The sequence below is a fragment of the Pelophylax lessonae genome (assembly GCF_965119305.1).
Source record: "Pelophylax lessonae genome assembly, chromosome: 6".
NCBI classification, from domain to species: Eukaryota; Metazoa; Chordata; class Amphibia; order Anura; family Ranidae; genus Pelophylax; species Pelophylax lessonae.
In genome coordinates this window covers 175451080-175477193 of record NC_138773.1, presented here as the reverse complement: position 1 = coordinate 175477193, position 26114 = coordinate 175451080, and the positions used below count along the sequence as shown (strand labels likewise).

Sequence of the window (26114 nt, the reverse complement as noted above, 5' to 3'; positions counted from 1 at the left end):
CTTCTACTCAAGTCACTTTTTGTTCGAGCACTTGTACTTTTACTCAAGTATGGGTTTCGAGTACTTTATACAACTCTGGCCGCTGATAGGGGGGGGCCACCAGCCCTCTTGTAGGGGGCCGGAGCACACAGGGGGGCCCACACAGAGAGGGGGATTAGTGATGGACAACAAATACAGAAATCTTCCTCCAGCACCTGAATCTGATCTGTCCCTCTCCTTTCTATCAGCTTTTATCTGTTGAGAAAGAGACAGTCGTCCCTCACTAATCCCCCTCCCTTGTGTGGGCCCCCCTCCCAGCACTTATCTCTGCTCAGGAGTTTATTTGTAAATTGTAACTTTGTTTCTCTGTCTCTGTCTCTCTGATCACTCAGCTCCAACTGTAGTCCAGCCTGTATATTTTTCTCATCTCATCTTCTTTTTTATTTAACATAGTTTTTTTGTTTTTAAGATTTAGCAGGAATTATGTTATGTTATATTTGTGTCTGATAGCAGTGATTTTGTTGTAATTTTAGCTAAATATATCTTTAATATTTTCTTGGGGGGGGGGGGGGGGGCTGCCAGGTAGTCTGTACAGGGCCCCGCGATTTCTAACAGCAGCCCTGCAGAAGCCACACCCCCCCACATTTAGAATCACTCCCCTAGGGTCACATTTAACCCCTTGATCACCTATACTGTTAACCCCTTCCCTGCCAGTGTCATTATTACAGTAACCGTGCATATTTTTAGCACTGATTACTGTAGTAATGTCACTGGTACCCCTAAAAGTGTCAAAAATGTCAGTCAGGGGTCCGATCTGTCCGCCGAAATGTCGCATTACTGCAAAAAAATCGCAGATTGCCGCCATTACTAGTAAAAAAACAAACATTTTTTTTTACCAAAAGTATGTAGCAGAAAACAAATTGGCCTAAAATGTTAAAAAATTTAAATTATTTTTTTGGGAATGTCATATAGCAGAATGTGAAAAATACCGTATTTTCCGGCGTATAAGACGACCCCCCCTAATTTTCAAGTTAAAACATAGGTTTTGGGCTATACTCGCCGTATAAGACTACCCCCCTTCCAAAGCAAGGCAACACCATTGAAAAACATCAGATTTCTCATAGATCTCCATGGTACCCCAAGTACTGTAATACATGGCAGAGTCAGAGAGGCGGACTGATGTTACCCCACCAATCCGAGCAGGCTTTGCATTCAATAATATAATACATCGCTGTCCCTGATTGGCTCAGCGGGGTACACTGTATGTAGCCGAAGCTACGGTACATACAGTATACCGGTACAGGATTCCCACACAGCCAGCGTCTTGAGAGATTACATCTACCGGTAATATTTATACTTAGGTTACCTTGGAGATATTTTACTCGGCGTATAAGACGACCCCCCATTTTTGGGGGATTTTTTTGAGGTTCAAAAGTAGTCTTATACGCCAGAAAATACAGTATATATATATATTTTTTTCAATTTCGTTTGGGTACAGCGTCGCACGACCGCGCAATTGTCCGTTAAAATAACGCAGTGCCGAATCGCAAAATAGGGCCTGGTCAGAAAGGGGGTAAAATCTCCTGGGGCTGAAGTGGTTAAGGGTGAACCCAGCCTAATGTATTTATTTTATTCCCTTTATAAACGTCACTTCATGTGGGGTGTTTCCTTGCCTCTGAGCTCCCCTTCACAAGTTCCGATAAAAGTATCTGAACAGCAGCCCATCCTCATTCTCTGCGCACAGCGCCATCTAGTGGCCAGAAAGGAGGCGTGCACGTCTAAGTTGATGTCGGGGATGCTGCTTCTCCCACACATTGATTGCTGTGTATCTATCGGTCCATTCTGTTCTCCAGCACACGATTAAATAACGCCTGCATGCTCGGCTGTCCTCCTGGCAGGACCGATCGGTTGCTGTGTCTTTGGGAATCAGCTACTGGTAGAGCGGCCACTGCCCAATGAAGAGGGGGCCTGCTGATGTCCAATCAGAGCACGCCTTACATCCAGCTCTGGAAGGTTTGTGAAGGTTCCTTCCCGTGCAGATCCCCCCAGCTCCTTGATCAGGACACAGCCGAGGATCTGGGATCAGAGGACATGCAGGGTGTGTGCAGAGCACGGGCGATGGAGGGTTAATGGTGGTGATCGGGATCCTCCATATGAATGCTGATAATAGGTAGGTGATCATCCCATCTCCTTCATCATCTCTATAGATAATGACAATGCAAGGTCTGCTCAGTGATGTGCAATGTCCCCTATAGAATTCTGCTGACTTGTCACATCATTGTGCCTGTCCTGTGCAAGGAGATGCTCCTCTTATTAATACAATGATGTGATCAATTGGAACCCAATCAATAAATCAGGGCTGAGAAATCCATACTGGAACAGATTAGCGTTGTTTTTTTTTCTGTACAGATTGCTGATCAGAGAAGAAAGCGTTTTAATATATGCGACAGTTAAACTCGCCATCTGTTCAGTACAATCGCCCAGTTGGTGCCTCTGTGTAGCGCAGATATTTGGGGATTTCTCATGACAGTCTTGGGGGCCAGGGAACGATCAGTCTTATATGAGAAGTAGAATATTATCCGGCTGGGACGTGCTTGGAAAATCCAGGCATCGCTGGCACTATTGGATGAGGCGCTAACGTTGTTTATATTGTAGGTGCCTGCTGTGCTGCAGTGTGGAGAGCGGCTTGGTGCAACAAAAGGACACGATCGCTCAGGGATCCCTCGTCACAACAGCTCCAGACTTTGACATTTCATTTTCTGGGTGGGTACACCTCATTTGCAGACACGTGGGTTGGATGCGGTCCAAGGCTTTGATTATGTTCCTGTTCTCCTCCTTGAATAGTGTGTGTTTTTAGAAACATTGCAGCAACATGAAGGAGACCACTTGAAGACCAGGCTTTTTCTGGCACTTTTTGTTTACTAATTTTAATGAGTATTTTTTTGCTAGAAAATTACTTAGAACCCTCCAACCCCCAAACATTAAACATTTTTTTTTTTTAGCAGAGTTTACCACAATTTTTTTGCAGAATGTGAAAGATGATGTTACACCGAGTAAATCGATACCTAACATGTTATGCTTTAAAATTGCGAACGCTCCTGGAATGGCGACAAACTAAGGTACTTAAAAATCTCCATAGGCGACGTTTTAAACATCTTTACAGGTTACCTGTTTAGAGTTAGACCCCTTTACACCCGGCGGACTCCTTTCTGCTCAGTGGGGATCGATCCACCCATCCCAGCTGATGATCGGTCCGTCTCCGCTTACTTTGCAGAGACAGACCTGTCAGAGCCCCGCTGTCCTCTATGGGAGATCAGATGATAATGGACCACCTGTCCGTTTTCATCCGATCCTCCAGACGGATGGAAAATAGGGTTTCCATCCGTCTGGATTTCACAGACAGGACAGGATCGGATCGGATAGCAGCGGGTGTCAGCGGAGATGTCACCACTGACATCTGTTGCTCCATAGAGGTGCATGGAGCGTCCAATCAGGTCCGCCTGAAAAACTGACAGGCGGACCTGATCGGAAAGCCTTTGTGAAAGGGGCCTATCAGAGGAGGTCTAGCGCTAGAATTATTGCTTTCTCTGTTCTCTCGTTCACTGGAGAGTCCGCGCGTGTGACTGGCGGACCCGATGTCCGCCGGTCACACTACGATCGTCGGTAGAGCGGGAGAAAGGCGGGCGGCTAATGTAAACAACCCGCCTGTCATTCTCCCCTGTGTAAAAATGGAGATCAGACGGTTCTACTATGTAGAACCGTTGATCTCTGTTTTTACAATAGGAGACCTGTCCCACTACAGTTAGAAACACGCCCCTAGGACACACTTAACCCCTCCCTCTCCAATACAGTTAACCCCTTCCCTGCCAGTGTCATTTTTACAGTAACAGTGCATATGTATAGCACTGATTACTGCAGTAATGTCACTGGTAACCCCAAAAGTGTCAAAAATGTCAGTCAAGGGTCCGATCTGTCCGCCGCAATGTCGCAGTACCGCAAAAAAATCGCAATCGCCGCCATTATTTGTTAAAAAAAAAAAACACCAAAAATGACAAAAATCTTTCCCTTTGTTAGTAAACGCGATAACTTTTGCGCAAACCAATCAAAATACGCTTTTTGCTATTTTTTTTTTTTTCACCAAACATATGTAGCATAAAACAAATTGGCTGAAATTGTTAAAAATTTTTGATTTTTACATTTTTTTTTTGGGATCATATAAAAAATGTGAAAAATATTGTTATTTTTGCAAAATTTACGCTCTTTTTTTGTTTATAGCGCATGATCAAAAAATCGCACAGGTGATCAAATACCACCAAAAGAAAGCTCTGTTTGTGGGAAAAAAAGGATGTGAAATTCGTTTAGGTACAGCGTCGCACATCCGCGCAATTGTCCGTTAAATTCACGCAGTGCCGAATCGCAAAATACCCCCTGGTCAGGAAGGGGGTAAAATCTTCCGGGGCTTAAGTGGTTAAATAGTTTTGTTATTTATTTTACTTTTTATTTTTACACCGTCCCTTTAGCCCCCGTTCACACTAAGGCGACCTGTGAGGCGACCTGGTCGCCTCACAGGTCGCCTTCCATAGGGAAGCTGCGGACCCGTTCTAAAAGGAGCGACACAAGTCGCTCCGATTTAGAAAAAGGTGTCCGGAGCTTCTTTGGGGCAACCCGGAGGCGACCGCCATAGACTTCAGTGTTATGAAGTCCGTGGCGGCCGCTCCGAGGTCGCGGCGCGAAGTAGCGTCGCTGCAATGTGAACCGGCTCTTAAATTGTTTTATTATTTATTTTACTTTTTATTTTTTACACTGTCCCTTACATTTTTATTTTTTATTACTTTTATTCCCATTACAAGAAATGTAAACATTCCCTGTAATAGAAATCAGGATGACAGGTCCTCTTTATGGAGAGATTTGGAGTTAAAAAGACCCCAAATCTCTTCTTTACCTTTTTAAAGTGGAGTTCCACCCTAAAATTATACTTACCTCCATCTTCTCCCTCCGGGTCACCTGAAAAACAAATGGATAATCGCAATTTTTTTTTTTTTTTTTTTTACTTACCTCATTTAGAAGAAAATATACTTACCTTACTTCCTTCTTCCTCCCCTCGGCGGCCGCGGCGAGTCGTCACTTCCTGGCATGCAATGATTCCTGGGAGCTGAACGCCATCACTCCCAGGAATCAATGCGCCTGCACCAGCCCGGACGTCAGTTCCGGTGCAGGCGCCGTCATACCTTGCTAAACAGCTTCTGGGCATGCCCAGAAGCTGTGCAGGGATGACGCTGCAGTCCCGGAAGTGACGGCGGGGCCGGTGCAGTGCATCGTGGGACCGAAGAAGAAGGAAGAGGACGCAGAAGAGGATCGCGCTGGCTTCAAGCTGCCCACACCTGAGATGGCAGCGCTGGAGAATACATTTTCAAGGTAAGTATTTCTTCTAAAAGGTAAGTGCAACCCGGGACAGATCAGAGGCTAGCCATTGTGGAATGTACTAGCCCTAACTCTCCTGGGGGTATTTTTATGAAAAAAAACATTCACTGGGTGGAACTCCGCTTTAAGGCCTCATGCACACTGGACGTTTTTACGGCTGCTATTTTGGGCTTCAGGCCTTTTTTTCTGCAGCCAATAAACTCCCCAGCATGTTATCCTATGTGGAAATGCAAAGGGGAGTGGGTATTGGCGCTGCTCTGTACTAACTCAGAGTGTTGAACTAGGTTTAGAATACATCATGTCAAAAAGAAAACTTGGTCTAATAGGAAGGAGGGGCAGTTCAACAGTTTGATGAGAGCCGAAGAACTGCAAGGAATGCATTTAAACCAGAAGGGTAAAGGAAACAATTGACTAATAAAAGCACATAACATGGGGAAAAGTTCATATGTTACAGCTAGGTAGTAGTTCATATATATTTTTAATTTTTTGCTGCCCAGACATGCACTTTAAATGAAATTTCAATCAATGTTCACATTTTCTTTTAGTACTAGAAGCAACCAGTCTATGTATTTGACTCAGTGGGTGGAAAACTAATGTACTCCCTTCCAGGCAGGAAGAATTAGCGTGTCTGTGTATTTATCTTTTTTTTTTTTTTTTTTCTGTATACCTGTCGTCCTTTCATTTGTAAAGTGTCCTATTATTAATCTCTGATTTACCCTTCTCTAAAAATCCTTCCACTTGCTAAGCTGCGCTCCATTAAAATGTAAAAATAATAATAAAGAAAAAAAAAAAAAGAATACATCATGTCTAAGGCTGCCCATACACTATACAATTTTCTTGTTCAACTTTCCTTTAGATTTACCAAAACCATGTAATATAGGGTCAAACCTACAAACTTTCAATTTGTATGCAATCAGGCAGGTACTTGTACTACATAGTTTAAGGTAAATCTAAAGGAAATTGAATAAGAAAATTGTATAGTGTATGGCCAGCCTAATTAGATGAATTGTAATACACCATAGCTAATTAGATGAACGTATACCTATGCACATACCAAAAGTTGCATATATTGTATAAATAGTGAAACAAGTGCAAAAACAAAGAAATTAGTGCAAAAAAAAAAGCAAGTGCCCAGTGAAAGAAATCAATGTTGCTAAAATTACAAGCACTTGATAACATCAATTACTCTGAACAAGTTCCCAGTGAAAATGATCAACATTATTATGAATGCAAACTCATAATTAAAATAATTGTGCCTAAAAAGTATCAATTGTGCTAATAAAATATAAAGTGACCAATAACATATAAGATGGCCAGTGCTATCAATCATATGTATAGTCCATCCATTAGTGCATTGCTCCACCCTTCATATATCAGTATGGTAGATCCTCCTCTGTGGGCAGGGACTGGTGATGTTGCGGTAGGACAGAATATCTCAAAAGCATGCACAGTGCCCGGTGTCTCCCCACGTGCCCCCTCCTATTGCCTCACTCACAACAGATCTCTCCCTTCAAGGGGGTATCAGAGCCTCCACAACTCCACCTGGTTGTATAGAAACATCCAGGGCCACCCCAGGGTGTTCCTCCTTGATGTCTCTTGCTCTTAAGAACAGTTGCAAACGTTACATGCAAATGTCAAGAGACGGGTTCCATAGCGTGATACCGTAATAATAATTTATTTTGAAAAGAATAACACTTACATTTTAATATAAAAACATTCAGTCCCGGTTCACACTTGTGCGATGCGGGAAGGCTGCGAATTCGCAGCCTGTTCCCGCATCGCAAACGCACATCTGGCAGTTCACACTGCCATATGCGATACGCAGGGGGTGTCAATTAAATGTTAACGACACCCCCAGTTTGATCGCATATCGCAGTGCGATCTGACAGTTCGCACAGGATCGGATCGCACCGCACAGGATCGGATTGCACAAGTGTGAACCACTGTGCGATCCGATCCTGATGCGGCTGGAAAAAAGGGTCCTGTGCGTCTTCGGTGCGGATACAGAGCGAATTCATCCATACAAAGTGTATGGCTGAATTTGCATCCGCACATCCGATCGCATGTAATGAAGGAGCAGTGCGCTCCGATTTAGATGCGATTGCCGTACTCACAGTAATGTGAACCGGCCCTCAGCGTTGTAAATCAGGCCTTCAGCATTGTGAACCAGAAAGTCCGGGATGCGATGCGCTGTACGGCCCCAAAACGGTCCATGCAGACAAAGGCTGTTATCAGCAGGTTTTGGGGCGTTTTCTGGCTTAAAAAAAAAAGTGCCAGTGTCATTATTACAGTAACAGTGCATATTTTTAGCACTGATTACTGTATAATGTCACTGGTCCCCCCAAAAGTGGGTAAATCCTTCTGGTCCACAATTGGTTAAAAACACTGAAAAACGCAGCTATTGGGCGTTTATCAGCATGTCTGAGCCATAAGCTTTTGTGGGAGTACAGCTTTCTACTAGCGTTTTGATAACGTCCAGTGTGTATGAAGCCTGAGGCTCCGTTCACATCTAGGCGTTTTGGGGCGTTTTTGGGGCGTTTTTCTGCTCTAGGATCAGCTCTCAAAACGCCCAACAAGACAAATCCTATTCATTTCAATGGCCCCTGTTCACATCTGAGCGTTTTGACGCTGTATACAAAACGCCCAATGCTCAAAAAAGTACATGAGCTTCTTTTTGGGCAGATTACAGGCGTTTTCCATTGATCTCTATTCAATCTAAAAACGCCTGCACAAAAATCGCGGTAAAAATCGCGGTAAAATCGCGGTAAAAAACGCCGCAAAAATCGCGGTAAAATCGCGGTAAAAACGCGCGAAAAACGCTACGCTCAGGTGTGAATGTAGCCTAAAAGCAAAAGATAGAAAACCATTTTTTTTTTGATCTTTTGCTTTTAAAAAAAAAAAAATTTTCTTCCAGTCTGCATCGGAAGTGACTTCGTGATGTCGCTATGGTCCTCCAAGGCCATAGATACTCTTTGATCGTCTATGGAAGAAGCTGGCTGTACTGTTGGATTGCGGCAGAAACGGTAAGCCCGAGAAACAGAGGAGGGGGGCGTCCCCTCCCGCAGCTTTGGAAATCGTTCTAGTGGCTCATGAGCCGCTTGGATTGCTTTCATGAGAAAGCCGACTGCAAAAAAACGATACCGGGTTATGCATTACGGTCGGTAAGTGGTAATGTATACAAGCTGGTTATAATTCATAAGGATTGCTATAAACATTTGTTTCTGAATGGTTGCTTTGGGCAGCATCTCCACTTTGTTGAGAGGCTTTTCCAACCCTATAAAAGGCTCTTGCGTAATATACTGTATTATATAGTAGTTTGTACTTGTGTGTGCTGTTCTGCATTGAAGTGACACTAAACAATATCCCTATTCTCCAAACATTATCCATACACATCCACTACCTAATGGCCCTGTAATCTGTTTTTCATTAAAGAACATGTAAGCCTAACATTTTATATTCCTGATATGTGCCTGCTATACCATGTACTGGTATGAAAAAGTACCCAGTTCTCTTTGTATTGCTTCTTCTGTGTTACATTCCTCAGGTTCCTGCCAGTCCTGCTTTGCTAATAAAAACTGACCACACTAAGCAGGAGAACATACTGTAGTCAGTTCTCTAGCAGTGCTGGGAACTCAGCCTGCTCTCCAATGATCAGACTTGTCCTGACACACCCCAATGCACAGCCTTTTACTGGGAAGTTCGGTGTAATGCTGTTTCTCCTCCCCCAGCTTTTATGCAGCTGAGCACAGGGGGAATGTGATCATTTATTAACCACTTGCCGACCGCCGCATGACTATTTACTGCGGTGGTCAGCCCCTACTGGGCAAAGCGACGTAGGACTACGTCACTCGCCCCCGCTCGTTCACTAACATCCCCGCGCGAGTGACCGGCAGCTGCGATGTCCGCCGGCCACTCGCGATCTCCCGCTGGAGAGGGAGAAAGGCAGGCGGCTAATGTAAACAAAGCCGCCTGTCATTCTCCCTGGTGTATCTGCAGAGACTGTATGATCCTGCTATGTAGGATCGTATGTCTCCGTGGTTACATCACAAGCCATGCCCCCCACAGTTAGAATCACGCCCCTAGGGATACATTTAACCCACTGTTTACCAATAAAGTTAACCCCTTTCCTGCCAGTGTCATTTTTACAGTAACAGTGCATATTTATAGCACTGATTAGTGTAGTAATGTCACTGGTACCCTCAAAAGTGTCAAAAATGTCAGTCAAGGCTCCGATCTGCCTTCCGCAATGTCACAGTCCCGCAAAAAAAAATTGCAGATCGCTGCCATTACTAGTTAAAAAAAAAAACAATAAAAATGACATAAATCTTTCCTGTAGTTAGTAAACGCAATAACATTTGCGCAAACCAATCAAAATACGCTTATTGTGATTTTTTTTTTTTTTACCAAACATATGTAGCAGAAAACAAATTGGTCTAAAATGTTAAAAAATTTAGATTTTTACTTTTTTTTTTTTGGGGAATTTCATATAAAAAAATGTGAAAAATATTTTTATTTTTTTAAAATTGTCGCTCTTTTTTTTGTTTATAGCACAAAATGTAAAAATCGCACAGGTGATCAAATACCACCAAAAGAAAGCTCTTTTTGTGGGAAAAAAAAGGACCTCAATTCCATTTGGGTACAGCGTTTCATGACCGGGCAATTGTCTGTTAAAGTCACACAGTGCCGAATTGCAAAATAGGTCCTGGTCTTTGAGCAGCCAAATCCTCCGGGGCTTAAGTGGTTAAAATAGGGGTAAAATGTGTTTATATATAAATATATCTATATATATTTTTATCTATACGCAAATGTTTTGCCTTTCACTTCTATTTTAGCCCCCGTTCACATCGGTGGGACTTGTCATGCGGTTTACAGTTGCATGACAAGTCGCACCCAATTTCTGGCTATGGAACCGTTCTAATTGGTGCTTCTCCGACTTGCAACGACTTTAAAAGGGTTCCTGAACTATTTTTTTATTATGTCATGTGCGACTTGCATTGGCATCTGTGCATGAAGTCGCACAGATGTTGGCAAGCTGCACCTGAAATTGCACTAATCAGCAGCTTTAATATTGCGCTAAAGTAGTGTGATTTCTAAGCCGCATTCGATGTGAACCAGGGCTTGGATTGTTTTACAAGGTGAGGATTTACATACACTTTAAGTTGTCAGATCACAGCAATAAAAAAGGAATTTGGAGGCGGAAAGCAATAGAAGGTATATTTTGCATTAAAGTGGAATTAAACCGCTGCTAAAATGTTTTCTTGATTTGGTCCCAGGTAGGGCTGAAACAACGAATCGATTATGAAAATAGTTGTCAACTATTTTCGTAATCGAATAATCGGTCAGCCGATTCGTTGTCCTGCATACAGAATGCATTATTTGTTTACATATCAGAAAATACAGTGCAACGCACATATAGCTCAGTACACCGTCCATACATGTATGTAGATGGCAGAGAACTTGTGAATGTGTGAGGAGCAATGCCTCATGGGAAATGTAGTCCTGGGCAAGAGAAGGAACCAAGTGGTTCTAAAGGCAGAGGTTTTTTTTACCTTGCTATAGGGACACTTTTATACCAGGCATGTCCAACCTGCGGCCCGGAACCCGCAGGCAATGCGGCCCACTGCCCCCTGACAATTTTTCTTTTTTTTTTGCTGGGGAGGAAAGAAGTCAAGTTGGGGGCACGGCCACAGAGCCTGCCTCGAAGGGGATCGTCCACTAGTTGTGTTAAATTAGTGCTGGGGCGGGGGGTTTTAGCACAAGAAGGGCGAAGCTGCGTTTTATTACTTGTATACCTTAACTATAGTATATATTTTATATGCGGCCCGAGAAAATTTCTCTACACTCAATCTGGCCCAGAGAAGCCAAAAGGTTGGACACCCATGCTCTATACAGTACTATACTTTGCTGCTTCCTATAGGGGCACTTTGAAGGCAGGAGGGGCCAGAAGTGCCATGGGGGGTGGGGCAAAAGAGGAGAATCAGTGCTGCCCTGTGCGACTTTTTACCGCGACTTCAGCGCGACTTGTGAATTATTTTGCGTGACTTGTTTGGCCAATCAGAATATGATGTGTTGTGACCTAATTCCCCTTTTCTGTTTTTTTTTTTACTCATTTCCTCATTGCGCACCAGTGCCACGTATCAGTGTCCACCAGTGCCACGTATGTGTCCACCAGTGCCACTGCCCACCAGTGCCACGAATCAGTGTCCACCAGTGCCACATATCAGTGCCACGAATCAGTGTCCACCAGTGCCACGTACCAGTGCCACGAATCAGTATCCACCAGTGCCACGTATCAGTGCCACGAATCAGTGTCCACCAGTGCCACGAATCAGTGTCCACCAGTGCCACGTATCAGTGCCACGTATCAGTGTCCACCAGTGCCACGTATCAGTGCCACAAATCAGTGTCCACCAGTGCCACATATCAGTGCCACGAATCAGTGTCCACCATGCCACGTATCAGTGCCACGTATCGGTGCCATGAATCAGTGTCCACCAGTACCACGTATCAGTGCCACAAATCAGTGTCCACCAGTGCCGCGTATCAGTGCCACGTATCAGTGTCCACCAGTGCCACTTTTCTGTGTCCACCAGTGCCACTCACACAGACCAAGCAGAGATAATGGAATATATATACCATTATATACCATATAGGCATGGCTGCAATGTGGGGAATGCCTGGCTAATCTCTTTCTTCTTCCTGGAAAGTCTGATAACAAGTCGCTTCAATTAAGATAAGGAGGCGACTCCCATTGAAGCATATGGGACAAGTCGGATCACAGGTCGCCTCAAAGTAGTACAGGACCCTTTTCTGAAGTCGAAGCGACTTCAGTAGTGCCAATTAAGACGGCACTGATTGATTAACATTGCTTTTGTTATGTCAAGCGACCTGGGGCAACACAAGTCGCCTCACAAGTCGTGCTAGTGTGAATGGGCTCTAAGGGGCTCTGTGCTGGGAAGATGAGCATCTGAACCCAGAGAAGGTGGAGGCAGATAGACTAGAGGTGATATAAGGCATTACAATTACATTTAAAGTAAAAGTTTACTAGTATTGTGCATTATATTTAAAATTATTATATCCATGAAAAAAAAGGAAAAGTCTCAGCTTTTAGTACTACTTTAACCACTTAAGCCCCGGAGGATTTGGCTGCTAAACGACCAGGGGGTATTTTGCGATTCGGCACCGCGTGACTTTAACGGACAATTGCGCGGTCGTGCGACGCTGTACCTAAACGAATTTGACGTATTTTTTTTCCCACAGAGCTTTCTTTTGGTGGTATTTGATCACCTGTGCGCTTTTTACTTTTTGCGCTATAAACAAAAAAAAAGAGCGTAAATTTTGCAAAAATAACAATATTTTTCACATTTTTTTATATGAAATTCCCCCCAAAAAAAAAGTAAAAATCAAAATTTTTTAACATTTTCGGCCAATTTGTTTTATCCTACCTATGTTTGGTAAAAAAAATCGCAAAAAGCGTATTTTTATTGGTTTGCGCAAAAGTTATCGCGTTTACTAACAAAGCGTTTACTAACTAATTTTTCTCATTTTTGTTGTTTTTTTTTTTTAACGCGTAATGGCGGCGATCTGCGATTTTTTTTTTTTTTTTTTTTTTTTTTTTTTTTGCGGTACTGCGACATTGTGGCGGACAGATCGGACCCTTGACTGACATTTTTGACACTTTTGGGGTTACCAGTGACATTTCTACAGTAATCAGTGCTATACATGCACTGTTACTGTAAAAATACACTGGTAGTGAAGGGGTTAATTTTATTTGGGAGGGAGGGGCTGTGTGTGTCCCTAGGGGCGTGCTTTCTACTGTGATTGGCTGTGGCTTGAGCTGTAAGGACACTGATCAACGGATCTACATAGTAGATCCGTGTGATCAGTGTTTTTACACCGAGGAGAATGACAGGTGGCTTGTTTACACAAGCTGCCTGCCTTTCTCCCTCTCCCCCGACGATCGCCGAGTGACCGGAGGACATCGGGTCCGCCAGTCACACGCGCGGGGGGGGTCCGCCTCCGCGGGCGCGCGCTCGCTCCCCAGACCCTCCCAGGCTAGTGACGTTAATTAACGTCACTCTGCCTGGCCGGGGCTGACCGCCGCATTAAATCTACTTGCGGCAGTCGGCAAGCGGTTAATATAAAAATTTTTATCCCCCCCTTCCACCCTTCATATAGCTTCATGTCTGACTCCCAGTTAAAATATCCTGCATATCCGACATCTGGGCATATTTTTTTATATTCATACACATGATTGCCTCTCGGGGGATCAGGAAGGGATTGTTTCCCCCTGCTGTAGCAAATTGGATCATGCTTTGCTGGGGTTTTTTCACCTTCCTCTGGATCAACAGCGGGTATAGGATTGTGTATATGGGATTGTATGGTTGATTGTGTATATGGGATTGTATGGTTGGGTTTTCAATACTGTTTTTTTGGTTGAACCAGATGGATTTGTGTCTTTTTTCAACCTGACTAACTATGTAATTATGTAACTATGATACAAGATATAATACTTTCCCTGTTTCACAGTAGAAATTATAATTGTATTACAGTAGCAATATCTGCTGTTTTTTTGTTTTAACCCCATTATGACGTGATAAAAAAAGAATGCTGCTGCTACTAAATAATGTCTTCTGCTGCCCATACATGTATTGGATTTTTGGAAGAAAATATTTGCATCTATATTTGTGCAAAAATTATTTGTATATTCATTGAATGGACGAGTGTTGTTTGAAACTTCTACTTGCTTTTAACATAAAATTTTAAAATGAATATAACTTCTGAGCAAAAACACATAGACTATTTGAAGATTCGTTTGATCGAGAAGTTTTCTATTCTGCTCCTTCAAATTTTCCTGTCACTGTGGTTGACAACAAACACAGAATAGACCCCACTAATGGTTAGAAAAATCGGATGAATGTTTTTTAAAATTTTCAAAAAATATTTAGTTTGTGTATGGCCAGCATAAGTGGCAGCATGCGCAGGGAGCTTGTATGTTGACTGTACTGCGGCAAAGTGTCTCGTTCCCGTCCAGCGACGTAGACCTACGTCGCTGGACTCCTCACCTTGTGGGCGGCGCGCGCGTGCCGCCGGAAGCTCGCTCCCGCTGTATTCAGTCCTAGCGGGAGCCGGGCCAGGGGAGGAGCGGCGGTGATCACCGCCGCTCTTCCCCGATCGTTGGGGAATCGAGTCTGGAGATCCGCCTGCTTGTGTAAACAAAGCGGGCGGATCTCCTAAGTGACAGACAGGGTCAGATTGCAGGGTTCAGCATAGCTGAACCTGCGATCTGTCCCTGTGTCACTCAGTCACCTCCCCCCACACACGTTAGTAAGCACCAGGCATACATTAACCCCTCCCTCTCCAATAAAATTAACCCCTTCCCTGCCAGTGTCATTTTTACAGTAACAGTGCATATGTATAGCACTGATTACTGTAGTAATGTCACTGGTACCCCCAAAAGTGTCAAAAATGTCAGTCAAGGGTCCGATCTGTCCGCCGCAATGTCGCAGTCCCCCAAAAAAAAATCGCAGATCGCCGCCATTACTCGTTAAAAAAAAACCCACTAAAAATGACAGAAATCTTTCCCTTAGTTAGTTAACGCAATAACTTGCGCAAAATACGCTTATTGGGATTTTTTTTACCAAACATAGGTAGCAGAAAAAAATTGGCCAAAAATGTAAAAAAATTTTGATTTTTACATTTTTGGGGGGGGGGGGGGGGAATTTCATATAAAAAAAATTTGAAAAATATTGTTATTTTTTAAAAATTTACGCACTTTTTTGTTTATAGCGCAGAAAGTAAAAATCGCACAGGTGATCAAATACCACCAAAAGAAATCTCTGTTTGTGGGAAAAAAAGGACGTACATTTCGTTTGGGTACGAGGTTGCATGACCGCGCAATTGTCAGGTAAAGTCGCACAGTGCCGAATCACAAAAAGTGGCCTGGATGTAAGACAGCAAAATCCTCCGGTGGTAAAGTGGTTAATAATGGAGTCTATCATGAATATTATTTATCAATCCGGTCTGAAATTTTGCACAAAATGTGTTTTAGGTCTTTTAAAAATATTGATCTCTGAGTCTATGTACCACATTTAAACCCCTAATAATACATATATCTGTCTCAGAGTGGATTAATAAATATCCAACTATATAGCTGGATATTTATATTTACCACTGCATATAGATATTCAAGAATATTAACTAAATTATACATATATACACAACTTTTTTTTTTTTTTGAGGTTTTTATCCGATTAGTCGATTATTCAAAACAATAATCGGCCAGCTAATCGATTATGAAAATGATCGTTAGTTGCAGCCCTAGTCCCAGGAGCCGCTAGCCATATTGTACTAGCATATTAGCACATTATGGCACACTTACCTCGGAAGCGATCCCCTTCAGCACTGCGCTGTCAGCTCGCCTGTCGGTCACAGGGTGCTGCCATCTCCCATTCTTTCTTTTGGGTTCTGACCCCTCAGCTGCTTGATTGACCAGGCCACAGTGACGACACTCCTTTACAGGAATCACATCATCACAGGACACAGTAGAACTGTAAGGCCTGGATCACTTTGGTGCGATTTCAGATGAGACTTGAGTCACACAGAATCACATGACAATGGAAATCATATTGATTTCAATAGTGCCTGCTCACTTCAATGTAACGCAGCTTCAGTGCAACTTTGGGGATGGTACCTGTGCTGCTTTGGTGCGATGCAGTGCAATTTTTTTTTTTACCCCAAGGGCCTTAATAGAAATGCATCAAACTCACATGTACATTTGTTTTTGATGTGATTCAGATATGTTTTTTCCCCAGCTATTCTCCTCCTCCTTCCTCCCCTGCAGAGATCACACCAGTATGAAAATCGAATCAAAAACACTCCGAGTTGCACTACATAATGGCATTGGATATCACAGTTGCACCAGGATGAACCAGGCCTAAATGTAAGCTGTGCTGTGCATGCGTGGCTCAGTGCACATAAACATTGATGGGTAGAGAGAAGGGTTTGTGACAGAAGAGACCAATAGGGTCTCTTCTGTTGTAAAAATCCTACCTTATACATATGTTTCCAAAGAAATGTGTTGCGCTAAATGTGAAAAAACGTAATACATGACTATAAAGTGCATATAAACAAACAACTGAGTAATAATAAATATATGCATAAAAGTTTATATAAGAGTCCCATTAACTATGTATTGACACGTAGTCAATAGATTCTTCCTCTATATCTGAGTGCCACCAACAGAAACCTTCACCAAAAAGTGATAACGGGGATTACCAACTTCCCATGACCACCTTAATTACCGAATGATCATTAAGCGCTTATGTAATCTCTTTGGGAGATATGATGACAGCCTCTGTATCACCCGGGACCACCAACACTCAGATATGCACAGCCCAACTCTCAATGTGATAAGTCATGAAAGGCAAAAGATAAAAGGCTTCGCCATAGTGTAAAACCGTATAAAATGCTTTAATACATAAAATAATTGCACTTACATCAATATAAAAGACATGTGCATGTTTTAATTAACAACAAACCGCCATAGACATCTACTTCCTGGTACATAATGACGTCAGTAAAGGCTCTGCTCAACGCGTTTCATCATCAATAGTCTTCTTCCAGGGCAACGGGCGCCCTACCGCGTCATCGCACATGACTAGGCTTTAAAGCTAATGGACTGGCTCCAAGCCTCACTTTAGGAGCCTCCAAGCCTCAATGCAACATCCAATAATCTTGCTACCTGTCAGCATGTTTTTAATTTGTGGATGCACTACTTTTGAAAAATGTGCCAAACCAGATTGCATGGTGCCACAGTACCATGAGATCTGGTGCCCGCAAGCGCCCTGGGTTTGGATGCCATTAACAATGTATTGGCACACGCAGTAGATCAGAAGCAGTTCTTTTCGCGCACCATAGTCTGGCGTGAACTACCTCTAAAGCCCAATTAAACTTTCAGTTTAAATTGGCTAATTACAATACATTCTAAGTACATCAAAACAAAACAGGCCGATTGACTCCCGGGCTCCCAGAACACTAAGTGCTCTGGCGGGGGGGGCATCCCCCTGTCAGAACACAATAGCACAGCAGGGGAAATTGCTGTGCTAACTTCAGTTAGTTAGTGCAGCGGCTCCTCCTGAGCTGTCAGTTTTCTTTTGTTCAGCCCTGCTGGGTTGAAATAAAAATAAAAATACTAGTGTGTGCGAGCCTTTAAGCTTCGTACACACGTTTAGATTATCGGACGAATTTTCACCTGTTTTTTGTTGCATTTAGTCTCCTATCAAAAATGAAGAGGTCACTGCCATATGAAAATTCTCGCACTACAGAATTCAACTTTACAAGTGATGTAATGTGTTGAATTGTTTTGTATGTATTCTTTAGATTCTGAGCATGCGTAGTCTTAATCTTACGATTTTTTTTCAGACGAAAACTGTACTAATTAAATGAAAATTGTACGTTGTGTTCACGTACGATTACAATTTTTTAGCCTGCACATTCAGCTTTTGTCTTACGAAAATTCATAATCGGCTGTCGAAAGCACTATACTAACGATCCGAAAATCGGCAGATCGTTCGTCGAGCGAAATTTTACTTCTAATTTTCTTATTGTTTGTGCGGGCTTTAGGCCTCATTCATACTGGAAGATATATGTACAAAATAAGTGAACAACGCAGCGCCCTTATCTTACTCCAAATTTTAACCTAATCAGATCTCCACATAAATAAGCATAAAATCTAACAACACTCAAAACTGTGAATGCCATTAGATAGAAAAAAGAAAATGTTTATTCAACACACTACATAAACTGTGTCCACTGTTGTATTAATCCATGATCTTCACACATAATAAACAAAGAAACAAAAAAATAAATGTAACCAAATCAGTCACATGATATTGCAGATTGTATCCACTGAAGCATTTGAAGTTTCGTGCTTAGTGTTTGTAGTGTCGCCCATGGACCCCAGATGTCAGTGACAGAAGTGTTGATTTTTAAAGGGTCAGAGATATATAATCTATATATATATATATATATATATAATATTTTTTTTTTTTTTTTTTTGGTCCTGTGGCACAGAATTATTTATTTATTTTTATATCTCTTACATTTTTGTCTATAGTTTGCATAGAAAATTAGATAGTTTTGTTTAAAAAAAAAAAATTGTTTTGTTTTAAAAGAAAATTAGATAGTATATTAAATGCATTACCAAAGATTTGTTTGCCCCAAAAAAAATTACAGATCATCAGTCCGAGCCTGAGAACTGCTAATGATCACCTCTATTCTTCTATCATTATGCAGCCGCTGTCAATAAAATATAACCAATATACTTAAAAGTGAAAACTCAACATGACAGTGCAACTTGTTCTATATAATGAAAAAAAATATACCCCTCTAAAAATGAAAATAAAGTAGAAACAAATAACGTAAAAAGCACGGTGTCAAAATATGTCATAAATCACTGCTATCAATCTATCTATATATTCCAATCAAAAAACATTTAGCACATACAAAGTTCATGAATCATTTCTCTGGAGCGTGGGACACTTTATATTGATTTGTGAACTTCTTTCTTTTTAATATAAAGATGGATTAATAGCAATGATTTATTACACATATATTTATCAATCTATTTACTATTACAATGAATTTTTTTTTTTCATGCAAACAAAGTTTATGAATCATCATAAAGTGTCCCGTGCTCCAAAGAATTGATTCATTAACTTTGTATGCACAAAAAACGGAAAATTCCTATCATACTTACCGTAATTTTCCTTTCCTGATAGTCTCCATGGCAGCCTACGTGTGGGTTAACCCCGCCTCCACTCCAAGGGTATAGGACCCCCCTCCCATAAATTTCAGCTCTCAGGTACAGCAGGTGTTCCATATCTTAGCCGAATCCAAGACGAGAGGGTGGGTACTCCGGCTGCCATGGAGACTATCAGGAAAGGAAAATTACGGTAAGTATGATAGGAATTTTCCGTTTTCCTGTCTGTCTCCATGGCAGCCTACGTGTGGGAAATAACTAGCTCACTCCACACGGGTGGGAATGCTTTAGCAAAGAAAATTTTAATTCATGCTATTTGCAGACAAAACAGTCAAACCAAAATTAACTGAGGACAGAGAAGCAGGCTCTACACAATAGTGGGTCATAAAAGTATTGACTGATGACCACGAAGCCGCTCTGCAAATCACATCTGGAGCCACGTGCCGCGAAGCCGCCCAGGAAGTAGAGATACTCCTTGTAGAGTGCGCCGTCACCGCCTCCGGAGGAGCCAGCCCCTCAGCTCTATAGGCCTGTTGGATAGCTGCCACTATCCATGAAGCGATAGTCCTAGATGAAGCAGGTTTACCTCTGTTCTTTCCCCAGAACAGGACAAAGAGGTTGTCAGACTGCCTGAATGGTGCAGTTGCTTGAAGATAGGCTTTTAAGGATTCTCCTACATCCAACGGATGAGGATTGGACTCATTAGATGAACGGAAAGTAGGCAGGACAATCTCCTGATTCTGGTGAAACACTGAGGTGACTTTCGGATTTGAATTCAGCCTGGGTATCAGTACTACCCGATCCGGAAAAAAAGTCAAGAATGGTTCTTTACATCCGAGAGAACTTAATTCAGAGACCCTTTTAGCCGAGGTAATGGCTACCAGGAAGACAGTTCGGATGGTCAGGTCCTTGATAGAAGAAGAGGAATCTATGCCCGATTTGGAGAGGGCATTTAGGACAAGAGGTAGATCCCATTTCGGGAACCTAGGTCTTCTCTGAGGATTGAGCCTGATTGCTCCTTTGAAAAATTGTTGGATTAGTGGGTGTTGGGCCCACATGACCCCGGAGAAGGCCGATAAGGCCGAAACTTGAACTCTAAGAGTTGCCACTGAAAGGGGCATATCCAGACCAGCCTGAAGAAAACTTAGTATTTCTTGAATCCCAGGGACTGAGGAAGACATACCTTCAGGATATGCAGACTCCATGAATCTTGCCCAGATTCTACAGTATACTTTATTAGTACTTGGTCGTCTAGCATTCATCAAGGTGGAAATGGCTGTAGATGGGCAGCCGAGCGATTCCAACCTTTCCCTCTCAAGAACCAGACCGTCAACCGGAGAATTGCAGGACAGGGGTGCACTGATGTTCCCTGAAGAAGCAAGTCTGGTCTGAGGGGAAGAGGGACCGGGTCCCGGTAACTCAGTTGTAGGAGTAGCGGAAACCATGGCCTGTTCGGCCAGAAAGGCGCCACCATCACTATCTCCACATCTTCCGCTTGAAGTCTTTGCAGGAATTTGAGAATGATGGGTACTGGAGGAAAGGCATAAGCCCTGCTGAACTCCCACCTGTCGGTTAGTGCATCTGTCCCGTAAGCTTGAGGACACTTGCCCCTCGTGACATACTTCCCCAACTTGTGGTTGCAAGGGGAGGCGAACAGATCGACTTCGGGAGATACTCCCAACGACAGAATCCATTTGAACGACTCCACATGGAGCGACCATTCGTTGTGGTTCAACTGGACCCTGGACAGAAAATCCGCTTGAACATTCTGTGAACCTGGGATGTAAACTGCCGAGATGTTTACTAGGTGAGTCTGGGCCCAGGACATGATCGGGTCTAATTCTCGTAGCAGAGAGAGACTCCGTGTCCCACCTTGTCTCTTCACATAAGACACTGCCGTGGTGTTGTCCATCCGAATCATTACAGATTTCCCCTCTAGCAGGTGTTGGAAAGATCGAAGACCCTGGTAGGCTGCTCGGAGTTCCAGTATATTGGAGACTGGAGTGCGTCTCTGAAAAGACCATCTCCCCTGTGTCATCTCTGTCAGACAATGAGCCCCCCAACCTGAGTTGCTGGCGTCTGTTGTGATTATAGTCCATGAGACTGGAACCAGAGAATGACAGTTGAGCAGATTCCTGCGTTGCAGCCACCAAAGAAGACTGTATCTCATGCTGGAGGAGATATGAATGTACTGATCTTTCTCTTCTGTGTTCCATTGTTGTAGGAACCCTTTTTGGAAGGGCCTCATATGCCAGAGAGCCCATTTGACCATTGGAGCCGTGGACACCATGGTGCCAATGATTTTGAGGCACTGAGAGGCTTTCAGCCGAGGAGAGGAAAGAGCCGGAAGGATTCTCTCCCTCACTACCGGTATCTTCTCTAATGGGAGAGAGATTGAATTCTCGACGGTGTCGAATTGCGCCCCAAGATAGACTAGGCGCTGAGTAGGCTCCAGCTGACTCTTTTGTAGGTTTAGCAGCCAGCCAAACTCTTTGAGGGTCGATATGACCTGATCTCTGTGTGCCAATAACTGATCCTTTTCTTGAGATAGAAGCAGAAGATCGTCTAAGTAATGATGTAGACGTATACCTTTCAATCTTATGAAGGCTACCACTGCTAGAAGAACTTTGGTGAATACTCTGGGTGAGGTAGACAGGCCGAAGGGTAGGCAAATGAATTGCAGATGCTGATTCCGAACACAGAAGCGAAGATATTTGTGGAAGTCGGTTGCCACAGGTACATGAAAATACGCATCCTTTAAATCTATTGAGGCGAGCCAATCTCCCGGCAGTACTGCCCTTTGAATAGTTGAGAGTGTTTCCATCTTGAATTTTTCGTTCTTTATGAACTTGTTCAGGTATGTGAGATCTATAACAGGTCTCCAGGCCCCGTTCTTCTTCTGGACTAAGAAGAGGGGTGAGTAAACCCCTTGAAATTTTTCTTGTTCCGGAACCGGAGCTACCGCTCCTTGAGCCACCAAAGCGTCTACATAGGCGAGCAAGACTTCTCTTCTCTCTTCTAGACAGGGTAAATGAGTTGAGATGAATCTTGGAACTGGATCTGCCAGAAATGACCATCTGTGGCCTGTAGAGACCGTCCTGACGGTCCAAAAGTCCGTGATTGAGGCCGCCCAGACATGCCGAAAATGGAGAAGACGTGCCCCCACCTGACATGCCTGGACGGGCCCAATCTCAAAAAGATTTAGTGGAATCTTGTCCAGCAGGCGCTGGATTTTTTGATGACCTCCGAGTAGAGGATTGACCACCTCTCCAGTTTCTTCGGAAATCTCTATTAGGCTTGTAAGAGCGTGCATCTCTTGATCTCTCCGTGTATTGCCTCCTAGGTTGAGGCTTCTTCTGACCAAATAGTCGTCTGTCTTGCGGGAGGAAACCTGACTTTCCGCCAGTAGCCTTGGCAATGGCGCTGTCTAGTTTGTTTCCAAAAAGGGAAGTACCCTCAAAAGGGATCTTACACCATGCCTGTTTAGAAGCTGGATCTGCAATCCACGGGCGAAGCCACAAGGCCCTCTTTGCTGTTACTGAGGATAGCATCGATCTGGACAGAAGACGCAGAACATCAATAGATGCTTCTCCTAAAAACACTGAAGCCAGCTTGAGTTCGTGAATAGGGGAACTTTCTACGGCTTCTTCCGAGAGACTTCCAAGTTTGGATTCTATATCGGAAACCCAGACTTCCATGGCTTTAGACATTGTTGCTAATGCCATCACAGGTTTGCAGGCCGCGCCGGCCGTCACAAAGATCCTCTTTAGGTCCAGATCTATCTTCCTATCCAAAGGGTCTTTGAAAGAGACCGCGTCATCTAGTGGCAAAGTGACATGCTTTGCTAATCTTGTAACTGCCGCATCCACAAGAGGAGCAGATTCCAGACGGGCGACATCTTCAGGTTTAAAGGGATATAATTTCCCAAGTTTGGAGGATAAGGAAGACTTACTATCCCCTTTACTCCATTCTTCAGTAATCACCTCTTGTAATTCAGAGAGGGAAGGGAAGTTGATACGCTCCTTACCAAGGTGCTTGAAGAACTTCCGCTGCTTTTTCTGAGGAGACACAGGATCCTCCCATCTGAGAGCTTCTTTAATGGCTCTGATCAGGGGTGAAACTAGGGCGAACTCAAAGCCGCCTACAGCCCCTTCTTCTTCCGAATCACTGTCAGATGACTTTGCAGAAGTAATACTCGGTTGAGAGGGGCCTTGATCTTCCTGCACTTCCCCTGGAGAACTGGATGTGGTGGGACTGTACCCCATTCTTTCAGGGACTGTTGTACTATTCTCTTCACTAGAGATTCCAACCTTTGATCCTTTTGCCCCCTCTCACCGGCTGCATGAGCAAAACATGGCTCACATAGGGACTTGTCCTCCGGGACATGCGCCCCACAACCCCAACAGGCTCTCTGGTGTGTGCGGTGACTCTGGTATCGTGTATGGTGTCTGGGGGAGGAATTGGAGCGTCTCCCTTGTTGCCTACTCCCTGATGGAGATTCACGGCGTTTAGATCTGGAGGATGAACTCCCACGAGGTCTGACAGGGTCTCTTTCTTGTGGTAAAACAGGCCTGGGAGAGCTGATGGAAAAAAGAGAAAATCGGGGAGACACTGGATTTAGCCATGACCTAGGGACCAGCAAGCCCTCCCCGCCCCCCCCTCTGAAAAATGCCAGCACCCACCTGTTGTGAGAGGGCTGGCCACAGGAGGGCGGTGACGCAGGATCCATACTTCAGGCCAAACAACCAGACTGATAAAGAAAGGTAATACATATCAGACACCATGTCAGTGATACATTGTGAGGTGACAACCCTCCGCCCCCCCCCCCCCCTCTGCAGTCAAGTCTCCATTGCACATACCTGTAGCAAGGAATCCAGAGACACTGGGAAGCTGCCGCAACGCCCACAGTACATTCCCAAAGTACAGGGGAATCGTCAGCTGTTTAAATCTCCCGCCGGAATGACGTCAGCGGTGATGCGGCCGCGATCGCTAATGCGCATGTGCGAACCAAGCCTCGACTTCGCTCGCGGCGCACTGCGCATGCGCGGGACCACGAAGCGTCTACCGATTGGACGCTAGAAGCAGAGGAGGAAGAGGAAGGGTTTGTTGGAACGCAGGAAGGGTTTGCTGGAACGCAGGAAGCGTTCCAGCGCCATTGGGCCAAACAAACAAATTGTACAGTGATAGAAAAAGAGACAAACAAAGTGTACATAAATAACAAATACCGCTGCCATGAAGGGAAGCAATGCGAATCTTCAGACCCATGTCAGAGAATGCCAATCAAGCTTCAGTCAACCGCAGAGAGCAGGGGATTTTAAATGTCACTCACCCGCCCGTGGCTGGGCTCTGGACATGCAGCATCCAAAGTATCCTAAGGTAAGCTGGACGTAGTAAGACATCAGAAGTGTAGGTCCTTGGAGGAGGACAAAAAATGAACACCTGCTGTACCTGAGAGCTGAAATTTATGGGAGGGGGGTCCTATACCCTTGGAGTGGAGGCGGGGTTAACCCACACGTAGGCTGCCATGGAGACAGACAGGAAAAACGTTTTATTGTAATATGTTGAGGTGGATTTACTAAAACTGGAGAGTGCTAAATGTGGTGCAGCTGTGCATAGTAGCCACTCAGCTTTAGCTTGTTCAGTTCAGCTTTGACAAAATAAAAAAAAACCTGGAAGCTGATTGGTTTCTATGCAGAGCTGCGTCACATTTTGCACTCTCCAGTTTTTAGTTGATTTACTTTTGCTTTCTTTTAATTTTAGAAGTATATATTTTTCCATTATATAGAATAAGTAGTGCTGCCATATGTTGAGTTTTCAAAAAAAGAAGAGAGAATTAGGCTACTTTCACACTGCTCTGTTGCAAAAAAACATTTTTGCTGAGTTTCCGGTGTGTTTTGCACCTGAGAAAAAAGGACACGTGACTCAAAATCCGCACCATAAATGCGACAGGTGCGTTTTTGCCATGTTTTCGATGTGTTTTCTATTCATTTCAATCAGGAGGTGCATTTTTGGTGTGTTTTTGTTTTTTACCGCACCAAAAATGCAGCAAATAGGGCTTTGAAAGACGCAACAAACCCGCAACTGACCATTGTGAAGAGTTCCATAGGATTTAGTGGTCATGCGTTTTTTCTTCTGCTTTTTTTAACACAAAAACTGATCAGCGTGAAAGCAGCCTTAAAGCGGTTGTAAACTGCAGCAGGTTTTTTTTTTTCTTACCTACAAGGCAAAGGCATAATATGCTAGTATGGATCGCATACTTTCACATTATGTGACACTTACCTGAAAATAATGCCTTCCAGCGATGCATTGTCATCTCTGTAGCCGGCTTCCATCTTCACCCGTCTTGCTTCTGGGTTCACGGACTCCGGCTCTGTGGATGGCCGGAGCCGTGATGACGTCACTTCAGCGCTTGAGCCTGCAGCTGCCCCCCAGACCCCATCTTTTCCTTACCTGAGCCCATCCAATTCACGATGTGCATGAGTGCAGCTGCTCCTATCTCTATCTCTCTCCTCATTAGACAGACTAATTGCAGAGGGAACGGTTGGCTCCAGCGACACGGAAGTGGGGGGGGGGGGGGTCAGAGTCACTGTCTGTGTCAAAGGACACAGCAGTGGGACTTGGGAGCGAGCATGCAGGGTGCCCCAGGGAAAGCGGCTTTTCCTGAGGGCACCAAATGAAGAGGAAGGGCCTAGAGCGCTGGTGGGCGACCCCAGAAGAAGAGGATCAGGGCTGCTCTGTGCAGAACCACTGCACATAGAAGGTAAGTACAGTTGTGCTCATAAGTTTACATACCCTGGCAGAATTTATGATTTTTTTGGCCATTTTTCCAAGAATATGAATGATAACACAAAAACTTTTCTTTCACTAAGTGTCCATTCACACTACTGCGACTTGTCAGCCTGACAAGTCGCGGTCTGGCGCGGTCCATACAGTATTACAGGACACGTTCTAA

The 26114-nt window shown here is 43.8% G+C and overlaps 1 protein-coding gene across 4 annotated transcripts in view; it reads left to right on the top strand.

Annotated features, from left to right (window-relative positions):
• The first annotated feature begins 1737 nt into the window (after nucleotides 1-1737).
• The window catches only part of HECW2 (HECT, C2 and WW domain containing E3 ubiquitin protein ligase 2), a 421352-nt gene continuing 396975 nt past the window's right edge, over nucleotides 1738-26114 (top strand). For 2 of the 4 annotated variants that reach the window (XM_082262150.1, XM_082262151.1), the window contains exon 1: nucleotides 1738-2149. The gene's annotated coding sequence lies outside the window, so the exon portion shown is untranslated. Of the gene's footprint in view, nucleotides 2150-2634; nucleotides 2743-26114 lie in introns of all 4 variants that reach the window. The other 2 variants (XM_082262149.1, XM_082262148.1) reach the window with 2 other exon arrangements.